The sequence below is a fragment of the Hemicordylus capensis genome, chromosome 1, assembly GCF_027244095.1.
Source record: "Hemicordylus capensis ecotype Gifberg chromosome 1, rHemCap1.1.pri, whole genome shotgun sequence".
Lineage (NCBI taxonomy): Eukaryota > Metazoa > Chordata > Lepidosauria > Squamata > Cordylidae > Hemicordylus > Hemicordylus capensis.
In genome coordinates this window covers 259,050,968-259,069,657 of record NC_069657.1, presented here as the reverse complement: position 1 = coordinate 259,069,657, position 18,690 = coordinate 259,050,968, and the positions used below count along the sequence as shown (strand labels likewise).

The 18,690-nt window shown below is 43.9% G+C and overlaps 1 long non-coding RNA gene across 1 annotated transcript in view; it reads right to left on the bottom strand.

The window, feature by feature from the left end:
* LOC128351119 (uncharacterized) overlaps positions 1–18,690 on the bottom strand; it is a 68,295-nt gene that overhangs the window by 3,399 nt on the left and 46,206 nt on the right. Inside the window, exons 2-3 of the long non-coding RNA XR_008319602.1 lie at positions 17,401–17,465; positions 13,495–13,621 (exon numbers count right to left, since the gene is read on the bottom strand). This is a non-coding gene — a long non-coding RNA (uncharacterized LOC128351119). The remainder of the gene's footprint in view (positions 1–13,494; positions 13,622–17,400; positions 17,466–18,690) is intronic.

The following is an 18,690-nucleotide window of genomic DNA, read 5'->3' as shown; positions in this document are numbered from 1 at the left end:
AGTATTCCTGAAAACTAGGCCTGTAAGACTAGGAGCTCATTTGCAAGTTTTGACTTTCTTATATGCCTAGTCTCCTCCTCCTCTATTCCTGATCCTTGTTCCTAAACTAGTAATAAAACCTTTTTTAAAATTAACATGTGGGGTTAATAGTGTGTTTAAATGCTCTGAAGGACATTCACTATCCCATGTGTCTTTTGTTAGAAAAATTGATTGATTAAAAGCTGTGGAATTAGTGTGATCCATTTTTATCACAAGGACTGTGCATGAGTTACATCATTGTAGCTGGTTAGTTCTCAGCAATGTCTGTACCCTTTTTCCTGGTTTTCAAGCATGTGTGGGTCTTGTGTCCTAAACTTAGAACACAGATGTCATCAGTAAGGGAAGTAATTTCTAAGAAAATCTAAGTCAGAGTGCCATCATGTCTATTCATAGCCCAGATAAGGTAACCCATGACATGTCAGTAAATCTGGCATGAGTAGAAAATCAAATAAGCTTTAGTGACAGCTTGAAATTAAGAGATGAGCCTGACTGACAGTTGGGAGGAACTTTTCAGAACATCAGGAATATTGTGGATGAATAGTATTTTGAGGTTCGGGGGCTTCTCCTTTGTAAGAACCTATCATAGAACAGTTAAATCATGTGAATGCCTAAAATCTTGACACAGCTTCTTGATATGCAACCAATCACAGAAAGCATAAGAATTATTTGTGTACAAGATTGTATAAAAGCTCCTGAATATTAGCAATTGGGGTCACCACCTTCTACATGGGCCTTTGGGAGTCTTGTGGAGGTTGGTCACTATTCATTGGCAAACATCTTACTATGCTAGTGTCTTAATATGCTGTGCATTGTGGACTAGCTATTAGCCAGCGAATTCTAGGTAATGTCTGCCTCAATTATGTCTGTCATTGCTGTTGTGAATCTTTTGTTGCTTGTCTAATCTACAATTGCAATTGCTGTGCTGGAATTGGTAAGCTTTAAATAAACTTTTCAAACATATTTCTGAATTTGTGCTTCATCTCCCATTCAGTGGACAACCAACTAGGATAGGATCCATCCCAACAGCCAGGCCCTGCCCATGTAAGACTGTGGGGGGAAACTAATAGGGGAATTACCACATAATTCCTACACTGTTTGGCTCATGCAGTTTTCCCTGAAACCCACAAAGGGATGTTGGTTATGTCTTCCCATCTATGTAGATAAGAAGGCCAGAGGCCACTGATTCCAAGTGAACAGCCCCTAAGAGACCTAGGTCCTGCACAGCCCTCAGGAACATATTTCTGGAAGCAAAATAGGGCTCTTGCAGAGAGGGAAGAGAAGTGCAAATCACTTCCCAACAGGGATGTAGACACTATTGGGCAACTGGGTTCAAAGAACCCGGGCCACTGCCATGCCTCGCGGCCCTGATACACACACACACACACACACACACACACACACACACACACCCCGCATCTGACGTGAGATGCAGGGGGGCTGGTTTAGCTCCCGAGTGGGGCCATGGGGCCCAGTTCAGGAGTTAAATGGCCAGCACTGCATTCGCAGTGTGGCCATGAGCAGCTCTCTCTCAGGGAGAGACGCTTCTGGCCGCGATGTGAATGCAGCACTGGCCCTGATCTAGCTCCTGAATGGGGCCGTGCAGCCACATGTGGGAGTTAGATGGCCACGCTGCGAACACAGCACTGGCCTGGATCTAACTCCCGAATGGGGCTCTGTGGCCCACAGAGATGTCAGATGTGGGGGCATGGCTAACCCCTGCGTCTGACATCAGGTGTAGGGGCGGGGCAAGCGGGACCACCGCGGCAGTCAGACACGGACCGCTGCTGGCCGCTACCTCTTCCCCATCCCCCTCTGTGTGTTGGGTTGAGGAACAAGCCTTCACCACAGCTGCACTTCAGCCTTTCTGAAAGGGCAGCACCCTTCATCTTCCCTGACATCATGTGGGCCATTGGTTTTTTAGCCAAAAGATTTCTGGTGCACCCCTGTGTTCTTGAAGCTTAATCACCCATTCTTGAGATTTCCCTTAGCTACCCTGTGACCTGGGGTGAATAACAAACTACCAAGTCCGAGGGGAACATTTCTGCACCTGCTCACATATCCTATCTCTGCTCTCAACAGCTCCTGCATAAATGTTGGGTGCCCCCTTCTACTCTCCTTCTCTCCTGCCTTCTTCTCGCTCATATGGTACTGCTGCTGTGCCTATCAGCTGCCATATCATTCTCATGCTGTGCCTATTCACTGCCATCCAGTTTCCCTCTCCTTTCATCTATTCTCTGTGAGTCACTGTGGTGATTGGCTAGTGCACACTGTCAATCAAAAGAAACTTAAACTTAGGCTTCGGAATGGAGTGAACAGGTATCTGTCAAATTCAGTTGGAGCTAACTGACATTCTCAGATAGGGCTGGAGGTAGCCAGAGTTAGATAAGCCTTGGATGAGCCAGGGATTGGGATGGTTAAGGGCTAGAGAGAGGATCTCTGGTTAGGGTCTATAGAGCAGGACTGAGGGTCGAACTGGGAGGCTGGTGGCTAGGTTATACATATCTGGGAATACCTCTGCAAATCAAGCTTGACTATCACTTTGTGAATTCTGGGAGTGTATGGTTTAATATACAGATTATGCAGCTAGGGAGATTGTGTCCCAGGAAAGGTGTTGAAAGTCTAAAGAAGTTTGTTTTACCTTAATAGATATCTCCATATCTTTACAGTAAAGCCTTCGTTGACACACTGACACAATCTTATTTAAGTACCAGAGTTTTGAATACCAGATTGAAATATAAGAAGTGGTGTACTACTAATTGGAAGTAAATACAAAAGTTGTTACTTTGTTTCAGAAACCATTACACATGTGATCCTGGATTGTAGAGAATAGAAACCACTGAAGCTATTGTACCACAATAAAGTTATTTTCTTTGGTTTATAATTTTAAAACTGTTTTGCATGTGTCTATTTGCCCGACTCCTCCCAGTGCAGGGCACAATAAAGAGACACACAACCAGTTCTTATGGGAGAAAGGACTACCACTCCTATAATCCCCAGCCAAAGGCCATTGCAGCTGGGAATGCTGGGAGTTGTAGTGAACAATATCTAGGAATCCCTGTTAGAGGGGAAACTCCTCACCAAACGCTCCCCACCAAATTCTGAATTGCAGCAGATCCACCCATAAAATAACTATAGCTAGGATCCACGCCAAGACAAAATCCTGGCCAATGCTGCACATCCCTACCTACTGGATACAATGGAGAGATACCGCCAAGATAACTGCCCTCTCTCCCAAGAGCATTCTGATTTGATGTATACATTCATAATGAGGATGGCTACAATAAAAGAATAGAGTAGAAATGATTTTCCCAATAACTTAGTAGACAAGCTTGAAATTAATTGGGAAATCCTGTCTACTTGCCACACTATGAAACCTCCCTATATTAACTTTCTGTTGAGCATCGCTGTGATCTCATTAGATCAAAGATTTGAAATCAACAGAGAGAAATACTATATCTCTGTCTTCTCATCTTGCAAAGCACAAAAGCACATTAATCTCATGCAAAAGCATAAACTATTCATCAATACTTTTAATTATGTAATATCAACTGCTCCCAGTAATATCTTCTCACTATTGGATTTGGTTAATTATTATCTCTGAAGACTAAAAAGTAAAAGAGAGAAGAGAGTTAAATACAAGTCAGCACTTAAGGGGTTAGCTAATGTGGGTTGGATTTCAATGTCATCTGCATTTATCTCAGGTGATGTTCAAAATAGTTTTATGTATCTGGGCAAAATTTTCCAGTATACATTACTAAGGCAGTGCACTAGATGCATTAGAACTGCCTGACATTGATCACAGCCTGGAGCAAGATACAAGCAAGGCTTGATTAACTACTGTTAATCAAAACATTCAGCCACACATTCCAGAGGCATTTCTTCCATTGTGTTCAATAAAATTCTCTAGATGGTTTTTTGTTTTTTTTTTAATTTAGTGACATTATTGCATGCAACTATGAGGACTATTTTATTCCACACATAAATTCTCGGCTGGTATCCCAAAATGCACATTACAACTTGCCAAATTAATGGAAGCAATCACAGGCAGTTACACATTTTGAAAAACAAAACTAGTTCTTCATGAATTCCTGAAGGAGAAACTTCTGTGGGGACAGAAGAATGGATAGTGATAAAAAAAAAAAACAAGATGAACCACAATTCCTATTGGAATTTTGAACATCCCTATACTCATGGATTTATCCAAGATGTGGGCAGCATCTCATATAATTACCCAATAAAATCTTGAGTGGGAGAGACACAGGACACATTTCTGGGGAGGGGGTGTTTTTTACTTTCTCCTCTCCCACTACAAATGAGTCTAGAATCTCCTCTTCTTCACAGGAAATGTGATTAGGGATTGTCATCTTTCTTGGAAACGATTAACTTTTCTGTTCCCATTTTTTCAAAAAAATGATAAAAATATACTATTGCTCCATTCAGTACTAGTCTTGACAGTCAGGAGTTAATAAGTAAAATGATGACAGACATCAACTTAGTGTGGACCTGGAGAGAGGTCCACCTCAAGTACCCCTAGTCCCAGATATGTGAGAGCTACTTGTAGTTACGTTATTGTTGTTGTTGTTGTTGTTGTTGATGATGATGATAAACGAGGTATTTGAGGGACCGCCTGCTCCCAAGGGTTGCTGCCCGCTTGACAAGGACATCTGAGGGGGCCCTGCTCCAGGTGCCGACAATGAGAGAGGCCCAGCTGTCGTGCACTCGGGACAGGGCCTTCTCTGTTGCTGCCCCCAGACTCTGGAATGCTCTCCCAGTGGCCATTCGTTCCTCAGACTCCATCACGGCTTTTAGAAAGCTTGTAAAGACTTGGCTTTTTACCCAGGCTTTTACATAATCATTTTTACTGCTGCTGTGGGTGTTTTTATCTGTTGTATTGTTTTATGCCTGTTTTTATATGTTTTTATACTTTTAGCATGGATTTTCCTCTTTTGGCCTCTCCATAGAGGATTTGCATACTGTAGGAATTGAGCAAGCCAGGAAGTTAGTTAAGCAACGTGTCCTGGATATAGAAGTTCAACAAGAAGGTGCATGGCTCAAGCAGGGCTTATACTTAGGGAGTCAAGCTATTAATCTTAAACCAGCTAAATATTTTGATGTGGTGCTTGTCCCTAAATTTAGACGAGCCCTCACTTTAGCACGTTTAAATGTTCTTCCTACAGCAGTATTGGATGGCAGGTTCAAGGGAGTTCCGCTATTTTTACGTCTTTGCCCATGTGGCAAAGGGGTTATAGAATCCACCTCGCACGTTATTCTTTATTGTGATTTTTATAGGGAACCCCGTTTAAGACTTTTATCTCCTATGTTAGACAATTTGCCTGGCCGGTCTGATGAATTTTATTTAAATTATCTTTTAATTAATGAGGACACTGATATTATTTCTGTTATGGCCAAGTTTTGTTATATTATTTGTAAAATACGTACTGCTTTATTGTAAATGTTTGCTGGTCAATGACCGAATAAACTTATAACTAACTAACTTTTAGCATGATGTTTTAATTGTCTTTTTATTGTATGTTTTTAACTTTTGTAAACCGCCTTGGGGTTATTTTCTAATGAGAGGCGGTATAAAAATGCAAAAATAAATAAATAAATAAATAAATAAATAAATAAAAATAAACAACTTTATTTATTGGCTGACCCATAAGAATTGTTCTCTGGGTGACTCACAAACAAAAAAACAATAGAATAAAACATGCAATTGAAAGCACATTAAAAAAACAAATTAAAAACAAACAGCTACAACAAAATAAAATTCAAAATACATTTTAAAAACATTTTTAAACAATAAAGGAAAGTGCTCTGCACATACTTACTTGTCTTCATCTTTGCATCACAATGTAATATAAGCCAATGCAGTCATCATTCTGTGCTGAGTTGAATAATAATAATAACTAGCTGGGCCAGGCGCAGAGCATCTGCGCCTCTAGTTTCCCTGCCTGCACACCACTGCCATTTCCTTCACCCACCCGCCTGCTGCCACCATTCCCCCCGCCCCACCCACCCACCAAAGCTGCTACCATTTTCTCCCACCCACCGCCGCCGCCGCCATTGCCATCGTATCCCCTCCACTGCCATTTTGTTTCCCACCTCGCCCGCCTGTCCGCTGGTGCCGCCATCGCCATCCTATTCCCCCCCACCACTGCACTGCCATTTTGTTTCCCGCCTCGCCCGCCTGTCCGCCAGTGCCACTGCTTTCCTCTCCCCCTGCCGGCAGCTCACGAGAGCTGCCACACATGGTATTAGCAATGGGTATGCCAAGAGAGAGGGAGGGAGAGGGAGATAGTTCACATACTATGCAATGCAACATGGACCACCACTTGGAGGGCGGAGCCAAGATGGTGACCAGTTAACAGCTCAACTCACGAGCCATGAACCTCACTGGTTGATTGACCTCATCACTCAGCAACTCAGCAATGCCTGTTTAATTTCAGCATAATCCTTAATCATTATCCTTGGCAAGTTGAATGTCATTGCAGAAAAACGGACAGTTTAAGACAGGTTTTTGACCAATTCATTGTAAAGAACCAACAAAGGGTTAAAAATACAGTTGAATTCAATAACTCTTGAACAGCCCCTCCCCTTGTCCCCTTGTGTTTGACTCATTCCCCACATGTAAGACACCTCCAGGGCTCTCTGCAATCAAATATCCATACAATTCTACAAATATCTCAGATTGTTCTTGAATTTCCCAGATATGATTATTGCAACTTGCCTAGCTGCCAGGCAATTATTAGCTCATTGTCTTGTCTCTCAAATGCACAGACAGAAACTATCGGATTAGTTTCATACTACTATCTCCCCTCCAGACTGAACGTGAAAAGACTGTTTCTAACCTTTAAAAATGCAGCAATGGTCTCAAAACTAATTAACTTGACACTAGGGATGTGCATGAATCATTTTTTAAATTTGACTTGTACCCAAACTAGTCACCTCCAATTTGTTTTGGGTCCAAATCTCTGCCCCCAAATCACCCCAGATTCGATTTGTAACCACATTTTCTGAATCTGAATTTATTTGGGGCAAAAAAGGGTTGTGGGGGCAAAAAGGTGGGAGGTGGTAGTGCCCAATGGGTGGAAGCTACCACCCAAATTTCAAAGAAATTGGGCAAAGGGGTGATTTTTTTACTTTTTAAAAAATTTCACGCATCTTTAAGCTTTTCCCATAGGGAATAATGGGGATTGCAGCAACCTTATACAGTAACTCCATGAGGGGGGGAAACAGGGTGACCCAGTGTGGGTTATGTTGGGTGGTAGTGCCCAATGGCTGAAAGGAAGCTACCACCCAGATTTCAAAGGAATTGGTCAAAGGGGTGATTTTTAACAATTTTTGAAGTTGGCATGACTTTGTGGGAGATTTGGGGCAGAAAAGGGGTTCCAGGGGTAGAAGAATGGGTTGGGTGGTAGTGCCCCAATGGGTGCCTGCTGCCACCCAGATTTCAAATAAATTGGTGAAAGGGGTGATTTTTTAAAAAAATGAAGTTGGTGCATCTTTAAGCTTTTTCCCCATAGGGAATATTGGGGGTTTCAGCACCTCCCTAACTCCACTTGCGGGGGGGGCACGAGGGTGGCCCTGAGCAGATTGTGGTATAGTGCACATAGGGTGCCAACCACCTCCAAAACCACAAGCCCATGGGGTGCTGGGTTTTGTTGTTTTCAATGTTTGAGGTGCTCTGAGAGTAGATTCTTTTGTGGGAACTGAGAGTGGATTCTAAGTTCATTCATCATTTTGCACCAAAGAAGATGATGAATGAACAAAGATGTTCATTCATCACCTTTGGTGTAAAATGATGAATGAACTTAGAATCCACTATCACTGCTCATCTTTGTTCATTCTTCCCTATATTTCCCTATAAAAGGGGAAGAAATGAGGGCCCCACCAACTATAGACCTGTCAGCTTGCTCAACACTATCAGCAAGCTTTGTGCTAGACATCTGCATGGGAAACTTAAGGACTGGCTAGACCAAGAAAATTTGCTTGTAAAGGAGCAAACCGGCTTTAGGGAGGGTAGATCCACAACTGATCGATGTCTGGTGCTTCAGCACCTCATTGAAAAATTTTCTTCCAGCAACTCAGCCTCCCTTTGCATTGCCTTCATCGATCTTAAGACCGCTTTTGATTCCATCTCCCGAGTCAAGCTATGGGAGAAGTTGGAAGCCTCCTCTATCCACCAAAGTCTGCCCTACCTGATCCGTATTCTTCATGCAGACACGACCCTCAAGGTAAGATGCAACCCACAAGGGCACATCACAAACCCTGTCCCAACACAGAAGGGAGTCAATAGAGGATGCACCCTGGCCCCGCTCCTTTTCAACTTTTACATCAATAACATTGTGAGACACCTTAGTAGCCCAGACTTTCAACCTCCCAAACTGATGGATAAAAGCATTTCCTCCCTGCTCTATGCCGACGATGTTGCAATCCTCTCTAGGACCCCATAAGTCTCAGAAGAGCATTAACGGCTTTAGCTCAGTACTGCAAGAACGATCAACTAGAAATCAACTATCATTGTTTTGTGAAATATCCAGAGAACTTGTGTTTTGGGCCGTATAGAAATGTATTAAATAAATAAATAAAGTAAGTAAGTAAGTAAGGGATGGGGCTTCTCTGTTACTGCCCCGAGACTCTGGAATGCACTCCCTGTTGAGAAAAGAGCCTCCCCATCTCTGACAATTTTTAAAAAGTCCCTAAAGACTTATCTTTTCACCCAAACTTTTTTTATTTAACAGTGTTTTAAATTGTTCTAAGGTTTTTACTTTTGTGTTTTAACTTGTGTTTTAACTTGTAAACCACCCAGAGATGTAGGTTTGGGGTGGTATATAAGTTTGATAAACAAAATAAAAATAAATAATTTATACCCATTGACTCTTGCATTGCCAGCCATATGTAACATTATATAATAGTTAGACATTGTCACAGAAACTTAGCTTAAAATATTTTAGAGGGCTTCTGTACATGCCTAATGAAAAGCAATACCACCATCACTGGGCTCATTTAACAATCTTACAGATGGAAAGACACTTTAAACGAATAATTCAATCCCCAGCCCACCAGCCATTTGAAAAGTGTTGTTGTTGTTAAAGTGGTAATACCTGTTTTTTCATTAGCTTGGCTGTGTGTGAGAGTTTTGTCTTTCCTCAACATGCCATAATTAAAGCCCAAAAAATAATGAATTCAAATTTTTACCAAGCTCTATAAATAACTATAATAAAGATGTTAACTGGTAGGTGGAACCTCAAATTATAGGCTGTTTGGGGGCACAATTTTGGAACAGCACACTTCCCTTTGGAAAATTCCTGCACTGATTTCTTTCCTCCCTGAAAGCAGTAAAAGAGCCAGAATTAGAAGTCCTTCCCTTCTCCTGTTTCTTTCAATAATTCAAGCACACTCTGAGCCAATTTAAAGAGAGTTTTATAATATTAGTTCCCAAACCTCTGACTTTGATCTCATTTTCCTGTAATCTGGAGGTTAAACCTGACCTTAGCTGTGAGTAACAAATGGATTGACCAACTCTAATGAAGTCGGAAAGATTCCACTAACTTTGCTAAAACACAGCAATTGTCCGCACAATTTAAGATGTTCTCCAGATCATAATGGCAACAAATCCTCTACTTTGAAACAGCAAGGGCTTCCTGTGAAGCAAACCATTTCAAAAGCTGAAACCCACAGTTTAAGCATGTCCAAATGTGGAAAAGATTGTTGTTTCCCAAACAGGAAGACAATAGGAAGTGTCTGTTGAAATCCCTCCCATCAGAACTGCCTTTTCCAATTTGGCTTTACTACTACTAATACTACGACGACGACGACGATGAATATTTATATACCACTCTTCAACCAAAGTTCTCAAAGCAGTTTACATAGAAAATAAATAATACATAAATAAGATGGTCCCCTGTCCCCAAAGGACTCACAATCTAAAATAAAACATAAGGTTAACCCCAGCAACAGCTGGAGGGATGCTGTGCTGTGGCTGGATAGGGCCTGTTGCTCTCCCCCTGCGAAATAAAGATAATCACCACTTTAAAAGATGCCTCTTTGCTCAGTTAGCAGGGGTAACTTTACCCCTTAGTCCTCATCCACAATCAAATGAACCAAAGCACATGTGACTGTATTGCGCATATACATCTCTTCTTATCCTACCCTCTGTTGTTCTTGGATTTCCTTTCCTTTTCCTCCCTTAATTGTTTTTCTACTGCCAACCCCTGCTAACGTGGCAAAGAGGCACCTTTTAACGTGGTGATTCTCTTTATTTAGCAGGGGGAGAGTAACTGGCGCTATCCACCCCCCGCACAGTACCTCCAGTGATTGTTCCTGGTGTCTATCTTCATTCTGGCCCTTTCTGATGTGGCAGCAGCCATTTTGGATGTCCTGGGTCATTTGCATGTGCTATAGCCATTTGCATGTCCTGGGTCATGACCCGGCCAGGCAAATGTCCAGGGCACATGTGCGGTGGCATCTAAAATGGCCACTGCCACATCAGAAAGTTCCGGAACGGCTGGAAAAATGGGCTGAAATGGCCCAGGGGTGACTGAGAAGAGGTCAGCAGCGGGAGAGGGAACTGACAGAGACCTCCCCCCACAGCTGCCAGCAGCACCCCCCAAAGGCCTTGGAGGAAGTAAGTCTGCCATTTTAAAAACACAAAATAAAACCTCTTTGGGACTCCTGAACTGGTCCCAAACCAGCTCGAATTCGAGCTAAGCCAGACCCCTCATTCGGGATTGCCAAAACCAAAATGTCCCAGTTCAGTTCAAGCCAGTTCAGACTCGGACTGAACCAGGAAAACCTGTTTTGTGCACATTCGTAGGCAGAGACCTTTTAAATTTGTATTTCAATGCATTATTTATTATCATTATCAATATCATTATCATCTCACATACTGTGCAATGCAGCATAGGTGGTTGGGGCACTGCCTCTGCTGCTGCATCTGTTAACCAGAGCTGTGCAGCAGGGCTGTTCTTTTCAGTTGGGAAGTTGAACAAACACAGCTGCACAGTGGGACATCCAATGTTAATAACTGGCATCCTGTCATACAACTTTGTGCAACTTTCTAACCAAGCAGAACAGCCCTGTTGTGCAGCTCCACTGATGCTGTTCACACAGATGCAGTAGTGCGAGTGGTGGTCAGTCAATCATTCATCTTTATTAAGGTCCAAGACCAGCATAAGAAAGAACAGTAGAGTGTGATTCAAAAACAAATTATGGAGCCATAAAACTGTATTACTTTAAAATTACTACTCTAATAGTATAAAGCTATATTATAATACTATAAAGCTGCTATCCTTAGACAAGAAGGTAGCTATGAGATTATAATAAAATGCCAAAAGCTAAAACTGAGTATATAAAATAAGGCATCTAAATAGGAACACTAAAAAAGAAAAAATAGTGGTTTAAAACTATGCAGAACTGATGTAAGGGAACGGCCTGGCAGTCACGACCCAGCGGATCCTACAAGCTGCCACTCAGAATTCGGCGGTGTTATACGTGAAGGCCGGGTCTTCATCCGAACGCAGCAGCCAGATGTAGACATGGTTAGGGTGGCCAGGGTACTTGTGAAGTAGCGGAAATATAAGCTTGGCTAAATGTCTCTGTCAAAGGGGCAAAAGAGGAATACATGTTCTGTGGTTTCTACCTCCCCAGTGTCACAGGGACAGAGTCTCACTGCAACTGGGATCTTTCTGTATTTGCCTTCCATTACAGTGGAGGGAAGGACATGCCAACGGGCAAGAGTATAAGCCCTTCTGTGGCTTTGGATTTCTAGCTGTGACAGGTACGCGGTGGGGGAGGCAGAGTACCTGAGTTTTTCTGGGGACAGGAAAGATGGAACCCTGCCTAGGTCAGCCTGGCGCTCAGTGTCCATTATACTGTTTTCGCCTGGTCATGGTCCATAGCAAGTGGGTGGAGGGGTTAAAACTGAGGAGTGACCATTCATTCCACACGGCCCTTTTCCAGGAAGATAGGAAATTGTCCTGTAGGGTTAGAGGAGCCAAGCCTGAGGGTTGAGGGATCATTTAAGCCAGAGGTTAAGACATCCACACTCTGGCCTCAACCTTTATCAGGCCTGTTTCCTAAGTGTAGTGCAGCATTTGAGACACAGCAAGGCACTTGGAGGGTCGCTCTCAGAAATTTGGACTGCATCTGCAGTGAATTTGGTGAATTTCTGAGGTTTGTCTTCATAAGGTGAAGTGTGCTAAATTGACTACTTCCTCATATTCATAGTAATTGAGAGTGTGAAAAAGTGAAAGTGGGGTCATGAGAGTTGTTTAATTGAAAAAAATCTCATTTGCTATGATAGAATGAGAATTCACACCCCACTCTTTTGGGGCAGATCCACTTTCTGCCCCCAAACTGCCCCAAAGTCACTAAAACTTCAAAAATTCTCAAAAAATCAGCCCTTTGTCCAATACCCCTGAAATTGGGGTGGTAGCCTCCACCCATTAGGCACTACCACCCCACCCCACTATTCTGCCCCAGGCCCCACTTTCTGCCCCAATCTGCCCCAATCTGCCCCAAAGACATGAACACTTCAGAAATTTCCCAAAAATCAGCCCTTTGCCCGATCCCCCTGAAATTGGGGTGGTAGCCTGCACCCATTAGGCACTACCACCCCACCCCACTCCTTTTGCCCAGATCCCATGCTATGCCCCCGAACTTCCCCAAAGTCACTAAAACTTCAAAAATTCCCCAAAAATCAGCCCTTTGCCCAATTCCCCTGAAATTGGGGTGGTAGACTCCACCCATTGGGCACTACCACCCCACCCCAAAATTTTGCCACTGGGCTCCTTTTTTACCCCCCAAATCAATTCAGATTCAGATTCAGATTAAATCCAAATCCGAACCGAATCAAGGGTGATTCGGGTGGCCCATATTCGGGCACAAAACAGAACAGGGGTGATTCGGTTCGGGTCCTGAACCGAATCACCGAATACCCGAATTGCACACCCCTAATTAGGTCCCCAGACAGTCTGAGGAGCAGAAACTGTGAGCTAAAGGGTAATGTCTCATCGGTCAGGGAACAGAATGGGATAGGGTGGGGTAGTGCCCCACGTAGGCACCTGGTGGTTCTGAGGGCAGTGCCTGGACTGTGCCTCATATCAGGTGGAGCTAATAGCAAAAACTCTCCTCAAGCCAAGCAGAGAGTAGCCTGCCTCCCTTAGTTCTGTCCCCTTACTTTAATATATTTTGCTCCTTCCCCAGAGACTCTGAGAAGGACCTTAAAACCCCCAAACTTCAGGTCAAATCCTGAACTGGGTAACACTCAAAATTACTGGCAATATGGCAAGTCTAGAACATAAATTAGCCCCATGCAGACAATGCAGAGTCTGGAAAGGGCCTGGTCAGCAGAGACTGTTTCTCATTTTGAAGCATACCTTCCAATAACGTCATTATAGACTCCCCACCATTGGTGGCTTCAATTTCTATTTTAGGAACAGACCACTCTACCTGGTTCAGTCTTCTCCTCAGTTGTGTGCTCACCATGGCTGGATGTTGCCAACTTCAACAAATCTGGAGGCAGTTGGAACTGTTTATTGGCAGAAGAAACAGCTGAGCCACACAGAGCTCAGTCAACCTTTAGGGGAAAGGATGAAAGATAACACAAATGAGGATGTTGATTGCTGGCTCAGTGCTATTAGGAATAATAATTTCCAACTGAGGTGCAAGAACGTGGGGATTTTTAAGCAAGAGGCTCTTTCAGGAAAATGTTAATAAAGCAGATGGTAACCTCCTAGCTTGCTATAAATATAGATAGAGGCAGGGATGGCTTATCTATCATAAAAGACATCTGTCTAGGGCAGGAGGTCTATTGAAATGGCTGTTTATCCAACTTCCAGGGTACATCCACCACCAACACTTAGATTTCTGCTTTGGAAACCATGGGAGAGTCTATACTGCAGTAGTTAAGCTATCTGTGCTTTCTTCCTCCCCCACTTTTTTTCCAAATCATCAACTTGAGTTGTAGTACAACCATGACATACATGCAACAAAGATAAGAGGATGGAACCTGGGTAGCCAATTTACACATGGAAGGGAATACAGGAAAATGCAGATAATTGATCTAGTGAGGGAAGGCTATGTTCAGTCAGGGTTAGAGCTCCCAGATGTCTCAATTTCCCCTGGACATGTCCTCATTTCCATGAAAAAGAGGAATGCCCTTGAAGCAAGGCCATCTATCCAGCATTTGTCCACTACCTTCAAGCCAGTGACCAGGGCTAGCAGTCCAAGAAAAAAAGCCAGCAGATAGACCTGGCTACCTTTGTGCTGCCAATAGCCAGGGCTACCGTAGCACAGGAGGCCAGATCTACCTGCCATGCCTACAAGACCCTGAGTAGACCTGGCCTCTGTTGTGCCAGCAGCCAGGTCTACTGCCATGATCCCCATGGCTGCCCCATTCAAATCAACTGGTAGACCTGACCTCCTTCCTTTTTATTTAATTTTTTTAAAATTATCGGAAAGGTGATCTTATTTTTCAAGTTGAAAATATACTACCCCTAGTCAGGGTTCCAGCTCCTGGTTATAACGAATTGTTTAATCCAGGCCTACAAATAAGTATATAAAAGTGTGTATCAAAGTATAACTCAAAAGTTTGGTTCATATCCCTAATGGAATATGAAGCTAGCAGGTTATTCAGAGTTGAGAAGCCTCTCGGTAACAGAGGCCAAAGTCAAGAGCGGGAGGCCCCCTCTCAAGAATGTGGGTTGAGAGGCCCACCAGAGATAACAGGTACCAGGAGTGGTCAAACATACGGCACTAGCTAAATTCCTCAGTCAGCAGAAAGAGGGTCTTGCTGGTACGAAGAGATACCATAGGGATTAAAGTTGTCATAAAAGCCAGGTAGTAACTCATCTTCTCAGGCTCTAGATGACACCTCTGAAATATGTAAGTTTAATAACTAATAACGTGTATTAATCGCTTTGTTGATATGCTTGTATGTTTGAGACCTATAAAAACTTCCAAGCAGTTGACTTGGGCACGCAGTATCAGCCAGATGCTCTCTGATGATACTTGTGCCTTTCATGACATGAAATAAAAGCTTTTTTGAGCAACGCACCCTTGTTGTTTGACTCCATTCAGTTGGACAGCAAGTATATCGGCGAGAATTGAGCCTAATCCTCTTTGGTTCTGGCAAGATGCCCCATTCTCTATCCAGGCGATAGAAGGATGAAAGCCAGTGGCTGAATCAAACAGGAAGGCTAGATTCTAGAGGGGTTTTCCCCGCAACACTGGTGCCCATCACTGACCAATTTGTGCTAAAGACACAGAGGCGGGTCTCATGATCGGTGAGACCCGCCTCCAGAGGGTTTGCAGGGAGAGTGGGCTAAGCCCGCTCTCCCCACAGGCGATCATTAAGCCCTCCCCGGGTGGCTGGATCAGCCGCCCACACAACTGCAAGCTCCATCACGGAGCCGGCGGGGGCTTGGGAGTTTGGGGGCCACGTGGCCCCCAGGAATTCCAGCATGCTCTGCACAAGTGCACAGAACATGCTGGAGAGACCCCCGAGCCAGGAGGCTGCTTTTTAGCCTCCTGTTCAGGGGTCTCCTCATGAGGTGCTGCAGTGTGGCAACACACTATCCAGAAAACCCAGTTAGTGGAGCACTCACTCCGCTAACCTGGGCTAAGGGGTAGGCTGCAGAAGTGGGTTACTCACTGTGAGGCAACCTGGCTCACCTGTGAGCCCGGTGGTTCTCACGGTCCGCTAAAATCGGGCTAGGCTCCCCTAGCCCAATTTTAGCCGATGGTAAGAATAGCCTCACAGTCTGTCTGTTAGAGGGCCTTCAGACACTATTGCTCACTTACATGCCAACATTCCTGTCAGAGCCTCAAATGCTAAAATGAGATGTGGGCAATATCGTACCAACTACATGCAGTGCGTTGCACAGGATGTATTTAATCATTCTTGTAGGTGGAGTGCTCTTTGTCTCAGTTGTTTGTTTTGTTGCTGGTTATAAAACTGAAATGTGTGCGTGGGCTTTTTGTGGCTTCAGTTTAGAGGCAGAACAGATGTTGGCCTCTTAAAAAAGTAAAATGCCCATTAAAATCACAGTGATTCACTATAATGAGATTATTTCCCCTACAGAGTGTTTGCTTCGGGAATGCATTAAAAGGAGTAAGGGCTTTATAATAAGCACAATACATCAAGGGATTCACATTGACGTCCATTACAACAGGCAGAAGTCATTTCCAACATGCACACCAGGGATTGTTCTGCATTGCGATTCCATGCTTACAATGGATCTGCCCTTTAGTTAAGCATGAGCAGATTCTCAGGGCTTTGCAAATATGAAACCTTCTCCAAAGCTCCTAGTAGCTCTCTGTGCCACCACAGTAGATATTGCTGCATGTATGCAAATACTTTGTGCTAACAGCACTGAACAAGTGGGAAACTGAGGCACTGAGCACTATTATTTATTTATTTATTCAATTTTTATACCGCCCTTCCAAAATGGCTCAGGGCGGTTTACAATTAAACTTGCTATATAACTAAACTATACAACTTGCTATACACTATACAACTAAACTTGCTTCCACCTTTACAGTTACCTCCGAATCAGGACTGGTCATCTGAACATTTCAGCACAGCTTGTCATCTGCCACACTACCATGCAGCCCACTGAAATGCTTGCAAGGGAATTCCTCTCTTTTTTGTGGGTAGGAGCTTAAAACTAATCTGTAAGATCTTGTTTTTTGTGTGTAAGATCTGCAACTTAAAGAGATTCTGGATTCTTAGCTATGCCTGAAAAGTCAGGGGTTGTCAGTTCTACCAAAGGAGAAATCTGTAACTTTTTCTGTCTAATAAGTACCTGGTGACCATAATTAATAATGCCTCTGTCACCTCAAGGCTAGACTACTACAAAGTACTTGATGGGGGCCTGTTCTTGAAGACCATTTGAAAGTATCCACTGGTGTAGAATGTAGTGACCTACCACCTATAAAAATAGGCTGCCAAGGGCATGTTACATCAGACCTCTGATATTTGTGCTTCCTTCCTGTTTTCTTCTTGAAGAAAATCAGGGAGCTGTGTTTAACCTATAAAGCCCTAAATGGCTTAGGACCAACATACCTGAGAGACCACTTCCTCCCTTATGAACCACTCTGAGAACCACTGAAGATGCCTTCCTCATGATACCAACTTTGCATCAGGTCCAGGCAGAGAGGAGAGCTCACAGAGAGGCATTCCTGGCAACTCCCAACACCTACCACTTATGGAACTGACTCCTACTGTAAACCAACTGTGATCACCTACCCATTGGGGCTGGTCTTCAGAGCTCTGGTTTAAGTCAAGAGCAGGTAGGGAAATGTCAATGAAGTTGAAACATGGTGGAAATGTTATTCTGTTTCCTGGTGACTTACTTTTTCTATTGTTATTCATCCTGAGCTTACAGGGTTGGGCTTGCTTGAATCTGAATTTGAATGACCTGCAAATAATGCCAAAAAGACAAAATACATATTGAAGCTGTTCTCATGAGCAGCCAAGCCCAGGCTTAAGAACCGCTGGGACCGGCACAGATCCCGGTGGTGCTGCAGCACTAAACCCAGTCCCATGGCCCGGCTCTTAGCTGAGGTTAAGGGTGAAACGCATCCTTAACCTGGCTCCAAAGATCGTGTGTCAGCGTGAGCTGCTTGCAGCTCACACTGACACAGAGATGGGCAACTAGAGCACTCGTCTCTTGAGGAAATCCACAGTGCACTAAGCTTAATGTGTGGTGCACTGTAGGATTCTCGGAGGCCAGGTTGATGAATCCCCAACTCAGAGCAATCCTCACTGCTGCACAATGTATGGAGCAGCAGGGATTGTGTGGGAGCATGCTCCTCGCTCCCACCAGCTAAACAATGATCATCTGGGGGAAAGGCAACGTTTGAGAAGCCTCCCAACACCGCTCCACCTGCCCAGTAGGTTGTGTGAATGGCCCCATTGCCTTACTTCCCTCTCCTTCCTATTTTATTCTTCTGCCTTTCTTTAGTCAGATAACTGGTTTATCTGAGCACATTCTGAGTTAAATTGAAAGGAAATGGGCTTGCCACAAGTACAAAGATTGTATGAATTGGCCCTGACCTGACAGGCATGCTGCTGAATATTTTTCAAAAGCAGTAGTTGAGTTTGGCTGCTCGGCTGTGACCACTGCAGAAAATATAGAAGGGGGAGACAAGGCTCTTGTTGGATTTCCTGTGAGATTATCCTTTCCAGTAGAATGTTTCTGAGGGGTGGCAAAGCAGGCAGAATATGGAACCTCAGTCTCAAGCAGTGGTGTCGCTGCAAATTCAGAAGTGCAGGCGCTCTCCTTGATCGTCTCCATGGCCATGCCCACTCTGACAGCCAGAGAAGCCAAGAAATACTGACGCTTCATTCCTGCATGTTCTCCCTACACCCCTGCTCCCAAGAGAAGAAAAGGTTCAGTCGTGCCCCAACCCAATTTGCTGTGAGAGAGTTGGAGAAAAGAGCTAGACAGGAAAATGGGAGCGGGGGTCAGCGGAGAGTGCCGATGATGAGCCCCTGCTTGGGTTCATCAAGAAATGCTAGCCACCTTGCTGCGGCTTTCGCTTTCCTTTTGTCACCCAGTATGCAACAGGTTTTTAAAGCCACAAAGATGCAGGCAAGAAAAGTCCCCAGAAAGCTTTGCTTTGCCACTCAGCAGGGATGAC